This window comes from Euphorbia lathyris, chromosome 3, assembly GCF_963576675.1.
Source record: "Euphorbia lathyris chromosome 3, ddEupLath1.1, whole genome shotgun sequence".
NCBI lineage: Eukaryota > Viridiplantae > Streptophyta > Magnoliopsida > Malpighiales > Euphorbiaceae > Euphorbia > Euphorbia lathyris.
The window spans coordinates 15,097,044-15,107,441 of record NC_088912.1 but is presented as its reverse complement, the minus strand read 5'-3'; the positions used below and the strand labels follow the sequence as shown (position 1 = coordinate 15,107,441).

The 10,398-nt window shown below is 36.5% G+C and overlaps 1 non-coding gene across 1 annotated transcript; it reads left to right on the top strand.

Moving 5' to 3' along the window:
- The first annotated feature begins 8,420 nt into the window (after nt 1-8,420).
- LOC136225217 (small nucleolar RNA R71) lies at nt 8,421-8,527 on the top strand. Its single transcript, XR_010686943.1, has one exon. It is a non-coding gene; the product is annotated as a small nucleolar RNA R71 (small nucleolar RNA).
- Nucleotides 8,528-10,398: the final 1,871 nt, after the last annotated feature.

The window sequence follows — 10,398 nt, the reverse complement described above, 5'->3', positions numbered from 1 at the left end:
TACTTTTTAACCATAGAAATTTTAATAATTATCAAATTTGAAACAAATTTCGTTTGGAGGCCCTAGGCGACCGCCTATGCGGCCTCCCCTAGAGCGGGCCCTCATAGACTTAGTTAATAGCTGATGTAATGTATGATTTAGAAAGAAAAAATATTATGTTAAATATGGACAAGAGTAGTCTAATACTACGTAAAACAATATGCATATGCCTCTATTTTATCTTTTCCATTCTGGTCCAGTCCTTAATTCCTGTATGATATTCTGCACCATGTTGTTCACAGATTCTCGTGCGAAGAAATAGAAAAATGTATATTAATTTCGTAAGCTCCAAAGGAAAATTTTAATTAAAATTCTAACTGTTGTCCACAATAGAAAAGTATCCAGAACATTGTATCTTTGCTAAGGACAAAAGTGCCTTAAAATAGCCCTACCAAACCCATCTTGGTAGGGCGATACCTTCACAATTAAAAAGAGAAGTAGGAATGTACCAAAATTAATTTAACAAATACCATAACATGTGTTGGAACAATAAAAATATCAGAATTTTTCTACAAGTGGAACCACTCACTGGGTGCCACCACACTATTACAACAGCCCTCCTTGCTCTTTGTCCCTCATGCACCATCCCTACAGCGGCCAGCTTGCTCCTTACGACAAGCTCTTACCAAAGGCAGATTCATCCATTACATGCTCATTGGCCTACAATAATGCAATTCACACGATAAGTCCATATTTCCACCACATCCGGCCTCTTAAATCAGTTAAGCACAAGTTCTTCTCTAGCTTTTATATGCAGAGTTCACTCGCATCAAAATCCTACACACTTGAACAATGCTTCCCTCAAGTATTGAAGTTACTCTATCATGGTTTGAATTAGGGACTATGCAGAATTATTTTCATTGACTCTACTTACTAAGCACAATGTCGAATAGTCAAACAGTCATTCCTTATGATCAATGTTGCAATCTTAACAGGGACGTTAACTAACACTAAATTGTTTAGTTGAGAAAGGAGTTTGCTTGAAATACCTAAGGATCAACACTCTCTTCCATAAATTTAAAAAACCAAGGCAAAGAAGAAAGAGAATGGTGCCACTCACTCTTCAACTGATGAGAAAGGCTTTGGTATCTCTAATTTGTTTTTCTTTTAGCTTATTACTTTCTCTTCTTTTTTGATTTCAATATTCTACGATGAGGCTTCTAACAAATTTTTAAACTTTGATATGATCACATATCTCCTCTTTTTGTTTTCTTGTTTGTTTAATTTTGATTTGCATATGTTGATTGTACAAGAAAAAGTTATTCTCATATGTTCTCTAATTAAGCAAGATGGCGTTTTAAAATTGAGGATTCATAAAGAAAAGAATGATAAAGTTAAGGGACTATGAAGATAAGTTACAATTAATTCTTATACTACAGTTTGAATAGTCTCACTGAGTAGTAAGGTGCAGCACAGACGACACGAACAGGTTCAGCTCCACCACCTCCGTAACAGAGAGCATAGAGAGCAGCCTGGTAGAGCTGAGTTGAGCCTCACTACAAAAAAAAAAAAACAACTTTCAAGTACGAAAAAAATCGTCCCCAAAAATATACAAAATTGTCCCCTATACTTTCAGCGACAATTTTTTTGTCCCCGTTTTTTGTCTTTGTTTCCTCCGTACCCAATTCTATAGGGGACGAAAAAAGTGATGTCGTCCCCATTTAGAGGCACAACTGTCGTCCCAGCACTTAAGGATGACTGTGGTCTCTCTCAAATTGTCGTCTCCATTCCTAAGGACGATATGTCGTCCTCGTTCTAAGGGACGACTATCCTCTCCGATCCTAGGGACGACATTTCATCCCTGCTAATAAGGACGACTGTCATCCCTATTCATAAGAACGACATTTCATCCCCATTCCTAGGGACGACTGTCCTCCCTATTTTGTATGGTGACAAATCTCTGTCCCTACAATAAGGGACGACAATCATCCCAAAAAAAATAATATGGTAATTATTAATTAAAGCTAATAAATTACTGATTTTAAACCAATAATTTACTACTTTATTTTCAACAGCAAACAAAACTTAAATATATATGAACACAATAATTTATCATTTAACAATAATAATGAACAAAAAATTATTAGAAAAACAAAACTGAACAACACAAGTTCATTAGGCTTGTTATTCCCAAACAACATCAGTTCTAATATATCATACAATACTTTTTATTATCAATAAAACCATATTCAAGAGCCTCTTGAGCATTAAACTATATCATTCTACTATTATGATGGCAGATATGATTGAGATAGTGAAAAGTGTTCAATCTGCAAAGGAAATCTATAAATATGTCATTATATTTTCATAACTGTTAGAAGACTACACATGCAACATGAAATGCTTGTGTAATACTAAATAACAATAGGTACTGTTGGATTGTATCTAGAATGTTCTATATTTTCCTTATATAAGGATATAGGCTGTACTTTTAACTTTACTTTTCCAGAATATACTTTCTCTTTTCTTCTTGATACATGAAGGTTTATATGGTATCAGAGAATGATTAGGAAGAAGAAGAGAAAGGGAAAAAAATCTAAATCTGAATTTCAGTCCAACTTCATTTCTGATTATGAAGTAGAAGAAGAAGATCAGTTTATACAATTTGAAGATACAATACCTAGTTTTTCAGAGACTCAAAATTCAGATCGTGAAGTTTCAGATCCAGATCGTGAAATTTCAGATCCAGATCAAGATCTCGATCTCAATCAAGAACACGAATCTCCTAATCCAGGTTCCAAAAAATTTAATTCAAGTCCATAAATTCCTATTATGGATTTCGATCATCAATCCACTATGAATCGAGGAAATTCTTGCGGCAACAACGACAATCCAGGTGCGATTTTAGTAAGCACTTTTCTTACTAATTGCAATTATTTTACCTGGAATCATGCAATGGAGAAAGCATTAACTGTTAAGAAGAAGCTTAAATTCATTCACTCTGATGATCCTCCTCCACCGAAAACTAATATTACCGCATATGATGAATGGAAAGAAAATGATTGTTTAGTCACTGCTTGGATTATTAATTCTATTCATAAGGATTTCTCGGAGTCTTTCACTTTTGCTACATCGGCAAGATCACTTTGGAAGCAACTTGAACAAAGATTTGGGGAAAACAACTCACCGATGTTATTCCGTCTCAAACGACAGATCACTTCTACGATGCAAGGTAATCAAACTATTTGTGCTTATTTTACAGTCTTAAAGAAGTTATGGGATGAAATATGTCTGTTATGATCATTACCTGATTGTCAATGTGGAGCCGTGAAAGAAAGTACCTGTAATGCGTTCAAGAAAATACGAGAAATACAAGATGAGGACATGTTGATGCAGTTTCTCAATAGCTTACATGAAGGATACGAGCATGTTATCAATCAGATATTGCTTATGGAGCCTTTGCCAAATGTGAACAAAGCCTTTTCCATGATATTGAAGATTGAGAAACAGAAGGAGCTTGCCATGGATAAACCTCCGCTTGAGATTGCAAATTATTCTGCTTCTAGGTTCAATAATGACAAGTCTAAAAATGTTGAATCAGAACATAAAGAGGACAAATATTGCAATTATTGTCGCAAAGGAGGTCATATAAAAATAGAGTGTTTCAAGTTGATTGGCTATCCGAACTGGTTCAAGGATCCACGGAAAGGGAAAGGTTGAGGCAAGGATACACACTCTCATCTCAAATCTGCACCAGTGTTAGGGCAAATAATGTAATTGGCAGTGACTCTAAGCAGGCTCCATTAGACAGTGAGCCTGAAGATAATGGAGAGGATACTATGGATGCAAAAACAATGACACACATGATCCAAGAAGTCTACAAAATGTTGAAATCCAAGAATCAACAGACTCACTCAAGCTCAAATGACTTTTTCGCTTTTGCAGGCTTCTCTGGTTTTGCTGGTAATGTATATACTAACCCTTTTTCTCCTATTGAGTCTTCAACTTGTTGGATAGTTGATAGTGGAGCTACCAGTCATATGTGCTCCAATCTATCATTGTTCAAAAGTCACAAACAGGTAAAATGCAAAAGGCCTGTAGTTATACTAGATGGAAATACTCAGATTGTTGAACATATAGGAGATGTTGATTTATCTTCTACAATACAACTGCAAGATGTGCTGCATTTACCTTCTTTCAAATATAATTTACTGTCTGTAGGGCAATTGTTACGACAGTCAAAGATCGTTGTGATTTTCTATCCGGACTATTGTTGTTTGCAGGATCAGAGTACACATGAGGTCATAGCAGTGGGATGGCTTTCAGAAGGGTTGTACAAGCTAAACAATAGGTCCTTTATACCTTCAGTTTTGAAAAATGTTACAACAGATATGAACAGTTCATGTTTGTTTTCGTTTAGTGAGAATAATGGTATGGATATTTGGCGCTCAAAATTAGGACATGTCTCTAATGAAGTGCTGAGTCATATTCCAAATATTACAGTTGTAAATAAGAATGTTGTTTATGAGGTTTGTCCAAAAGCCAAGCAACATAGACTTGCTTTTCCCTTAAGTTAAATAACAACTAAGCACAAATTACAGTTGTTGCATTGTGATGTTTGGGGACCTTATGCTACTAATTCTGTTATAGGGGCTCGTTATTTTTTAACCATTGTTGACGATTTTACTCGGCTACATGGTTAATACTCTTACAGCACAAATCACAAGTTAGTACGACAATTGAGGTTTTCATTACAATGGCAGAAAAACAATTTGATCAATCAGTAAAACAAGTGCGAAGTGACAACGACACCGAGTTTGTGAACTCCCAGTGTCGATCTTATTTTCAATCAAAGGGAATTATTCATCAAACGACTTGTGCATATACTCCACAACAAAACGGAGTGGTTGAACGCAAGCATCGACAACTTCTCAATATAGCCCGTGCTCTACTTTTTCAATCTAGGATATCAACAAAATATTGGGGAGAAGCAGTACTTTTAGCAGCAACTATCATCAATGTTTTTCCATCAAAGGTCTTACATTGGAAAACACCTTTTGAAGGGTTATACAACAAACCACCTGATTATACAATGTTTCATATTTTTGGGTGTTTGTGTTTTTATGCAAATGTGATACCACAAAAAGGGAAGTTTGAAGCAAGGGGGACCCAGCTGTTTTATGGGATTTGAAGTTGGCAAGAAGGGATACAAGGTTTTGGATCTTAAGACAAATAAATTGCTGGTATCAAGGGATGTACTTTTTGATGATAAGGTATTACCTTTTCTACAAAGTGATGGGTCATCTGACAAGTTGGATGAATTCCAATCTTTCCCAATTTCCCAAATAGTGTCCCACAAATACTATTTATAATTTGTCTGACTCACAAAACTCTTCACTTTTGAACCCACTCATACAAAACTCTTCTCCAAATGAGATATCTTCTCCCAATGAGCCTATTGTTATTACTCCTATATCACCATAAATACCTCCTATATCACCACAAATACCAACTACAAATCCCACGCCAACCAGAAGAGAGACCACTCGAGTGGTTTCTAAACCACATTGGTTAAAGGATTTTATTTATACTGCTCAAGAAAATGACAGCACACAAATATCTTCCTTACCCACAAGCACTGTGTTCTCCATTGAGCATTCACATTTTGTGTCAAATATTTCAGTTGTCAAGGAGCCCAAGAATTATGCAGAAGCAAGTAAAGATCCTAGATGGGTCAAGGCTATGGAGATGGAACTTGAAGCATTGGAAAATAACAATACTTGGAAATTTGTCAAATTACCACCTGACAAGAAGAGTTTAGATTCTAAATGGGTGTTTCGAGTAAAGTTTATGCCTAATAGAGAGGTTGATCGGTTCAGGCTCGATCGGTTCCGGTGGCCAAAAACGCCACTGTTCGAATGTTTTTAGCCATTGCAGCAGCAAAACGCTGGCTTATACATCAAATCGACGTGAATAATGCATACTTACACGGGTTCCTGGAGGAGGATCTTTACTTAACACCACTTGCTGGTTACACCAAATGTCCTCAATGGCATGTTTGTCAGCTAGTCAAGTCGTTATACGGTTTGAAACAGCCCGGGACGCAGTGGCATAAAGAAATTTCAAGTAAGTTGATTGCTTTCGGCTTTAGGCGATCTTTACATGATCATTGTTTGTTCATTAAAGATGGTCTAAATGGTGATGTTTCTATTTTTCTAGTTATATATGTGGATGACATATTAATTAGCAGTGCTTGTGAGAAGAATATCGTGGATGTTAAGACTTTTCTCTATGATCTGTTCACAATTAAAGACCTCGGTCCTGTGAAGTATTTTTTGGGCATCGAGGTTGCAAGGTCAGAAGCTGGTATGATGTTATCTTAAACTAAATATATTTCGGATATATTAGTTGATGCTGGAATGAAAAAAGCTACACCAGTTTCTAGCCCCATGTCACACGGTATTGTGTTAACTAATGCTGGGGAAAAATTAGAAAATCCAGAAGTATATCGACGCATTGTTGGTCGATTATTATATCTGGGATTTACACGTCCCGACGTTGCATAGCTATTTGTAACAACTTCTTTCAATTTTTCTTCTTGATCAATTGTTAATTTGTTAGAAATAATTATAGGTAGAGAATCACCTTCTCCTAAGAAAGCGTACCTCAAATGACTGGGTAACTCTTTAAGTTCTAATTTAGGGGGTGTTACAATTGAAGGCGGAACTGGTCCATCTTCTCGAATCAAAGGCTATGGGTCCTTATCTTCTAATTCCTCACCTATTATAGGTTCAATTATTTCTTCACTCTGAATAACGTCATTGACACATTCCTCGACTAAATCAAGTTTCATACAAGCGAATTCCTCCATAGGGTATTGCATCGCTTTGTTCATATTAAACTCGACCTTATCTTCTCCTATCCTTAAAACTACCTTCCCTTCCGATAAATCTACTAGAGCGCGTCCCGTGTTCATAAACGGTCTACCGAAAATTAAAGGGCAATTTACATCATATGCAAAGTCTAATATAACAAAATCGGTAGGAAAAATAAATTTATCGACTTTGACTAAAACATCTTCAATTATACCATATGGTCTCTTAGTGGTTTGATCCGCTAATTGCAAAACCATATTGGTACGTTTGATATCTTCTTCTAAACCTAACTTGTTAAAAATAGACAACGATATTAAGTTTATACTTGCTCCTAAATCACAAAGACAACTTGGGAATTCAATATCTCCCAACTTACATGGAATAGTAAAACATCCGGGATCTTTGAGTTTAGTGGGCAAATTACTTGACACGATTGAACTACAATCTTCAGTTAACGAAATGGATGAAATTCCTTCCCAACTGATTTTCTTTGAAATTAATTCTTTTAAAAACTTACAATAGTTAGGAATTTGTGTAATTGCATCCATAAACGTTAAATTGATGTGCAAATTTTTAAGTTTATCCAAAAACGTTAGAAGTTGTTTATCATAGTCCTTATTTCGGACTTTGTGCGGAAAAGGTGGTTTGGGTACAAAAGTTTTGGTACTTGTGTCAAATGGTGAACTATTTGTGTTTAAGATATCTTCTTTGGACTTTGGTAAATCAGTTCCTGATAATGTTGCATCTTTGGGCATTTACGGCCCTTGATAATTTTTCCCCGAACGAAGAGTTATAGCCTTCACATGCTCTTTCGGATTTTCTTCCATATGGCTGGGAAGACTTCCCTCTTTTCGGGATGGAATTGATTTAGCAAGTTGACCAATTTGAACCTCCAAATTATGGATGCTAGATGAGTGGTTTTTAATAAGCTGATCGAATTTATTTTCGATCCGTTTAAAACCATCGTCGTGATTACTTATTTTTCCACTGATAGCATCTATAAACTTGTCAATTTTAGAAGATAAAGTGCTAATCGTATCTCTTGACTGATTTTGATAATTAGTGGTACGATTTTGATTAGCACTTGCATTATTGTTATTGTTATCTTTCCAGTTAAAGTTAGGATGATTCCTCCATCCAGAATTATAAGTATTAGAATAAGGATTATTAGTTTGGGTTTTCCCTTCGACAAAATTTACCTGTTCTACCTCACTCATGTTTTCGTAATCCACATCCGTTTGGATTGGATTACCATTGGTATCGCGTGGTGCCATAAACTTATCAATTTTGTGCGATAAAGCAGAAAATTGGGCTTGTAGCATCGCGACTGGATCAAGTTCAACTATACCTTTAACTGATGGTGTGGTTGAGGATGATGGTTTTGCTACCAGTATATGTCCACGTTCCGCGGGCCACACACTGCTGTTGATTGTCATTTCCTCCAAAATCTCTCTAGCTTGGGCTGATGTTTTTTTCATAAAGAGCCCTCCCGACATAGCATCTAATGAACCCCTAGTTGTAGGATTTAGTCCATTGTAAAATGTTTGCATTAAAAGTTCAGCGGGTAATTGGTGGTGTGGGCATAAACGTTGAAGTTCTATAAAACGTTCCCAAGTCTCATAAAGAGTCTCATTATCATTTTGAGAAAAAGATGTTAACTCTTTTATGACTCTTGCGGTTTTTGCTAAAGGAAAATATTTTGATAAAAATGCTTGGGCTAATTGTTCCCAAGTGGCAAAAGTTGCGGCTGGCATGGAAGTTAACCATTCTTTGGCTCTATCCTTCAAAGTGAAAGGAAAGAGGCGAAGTTTGATTGCTTCTGCAGTCACATCTGGGATTTTAAAAGTGTCACAAATTTCAAGGAATTTTGTTAAATGGGTGTTAGGATTTTCGTTAGGTAACCCTGATAGGGGCGTTTCGTCCTTATCTTTTAGCGTGATTTACGGTTTAATTTTAGAAGAAATAAATAAGTTTAATTACAAAAATAAAGCGTATTGATAAAATAAAGAAATAAGAATAAATTTCGTACCTTTAGTTAATTTTCCGTGTTTTTGATTAGTTTAGGAAATAAAAACGTCAAGCTAACTCGGCTCTTAAGATTTGTATTTCAGGTACGAGCAAGGAGCAAAAATCTACTCAAATACGCGGGGCGTGTCATCCTTTACGCGGGGCGTATCATCCCTTACGCGAGGCGTAAAACATGGTGTCAGCAATAATTGCCTTATCCGCAGACACCATGTGGAATTTGTTGAAACACCTTTCCACATAATTTTGATTTGACAAAATTGTTTAAATATAAATTAAAATACATATTCTAAACACACTAAGTTTAAATGCTTTGATTTATTCTACTAATGTGTTTGTTCAATGTTGAGTATAAATGTTATAAGTCATAAGGATTGGAAGGCCCAAGCGCAATAGGGAAGCCAAGGCCCAAGTCAAACAACTCAGTACACTCGGCCCGCGTATGTCAAGACGTTGCCGTTTTGAACAAAAACGCAACTTAGCAAACGGAAGGATCTAGAAGACCTTCAGGAACAACTTCACAATGAAGCAGCTGAGTAGTCTCGACAAAGCGTACAAGACAGCAGCTGGCAAAGGAAAACTTCCAGACAAAGTGTTTCCTCTTTTGGCAAAGTTCAGACGACACAGTATGCTGTCCAGTTGACTTTACCATAAAAGGAGAGACCATCTGCTGAGCTGACCGAGGACAGAAGATACACGATTATGATTGGCTGAGAGCTCTCTACAAGTCAGGATGACAACGACACATAGCCGTTTCCTTCCAACGGTTATTTCGAAATTCGAAATGACCGATGACCCAGACATCTCTATAAATAGTGCCATCACAAGCTTCACAAAATACAGAACTTGATCAAGCCATTACGCTGACCAAATCTCTACAAGTTCTGCAAGCAAGAAGCAAAGCAAAATTCTTACGCTACATTTCTCATATCTGTGTAAAAGTCTAGAGTGATTGTAAATCGTCTAAAGTGTCTTAGCACATCTTTGTATTAGGACAAAACACTTATCATTTCTAGAGATAGAAAGGAGAGGCTGAGTACTCGGTTTTAAGTACTCAGCGGAGAGATTAGGATTGAGTAGAAGTATAAAGGAAGGTACTCTTGTCATACTCAATTGCTGATATTGTAAAAGGTTTGAGGCTCTACCTTTAAAGAGCTCAGTAGAGTATTTGAAATCTCGGAACGTGTTCCGGGGATAGGACGTAGGCTTAGAAGAAGCCAAACCTGGATAAATCTGCTGAGTGAAGTATTTCTTACCTTAACTCCTTATTTATATTGGTTGCTTTAAATAATCAAAGACCAAGTAAAGAGGTCAAGTTGAGTTGTGCGCATTGAACGTCTGAGCTCAGGAATAGACTCTAAGTGCTATCTCCTGAGTCAAGCTAAGAAACTGACCTAGTCACCTGTTGACTAAGCCGGTACCTTACTATTTACTCATCGCCGCTGTTCAAACCTTTTTTTAGAAAAAGAAGTCTGCCTAAATTGCAAAAAAGTTTAAATAGTTCCTAACCCCCCCTTGG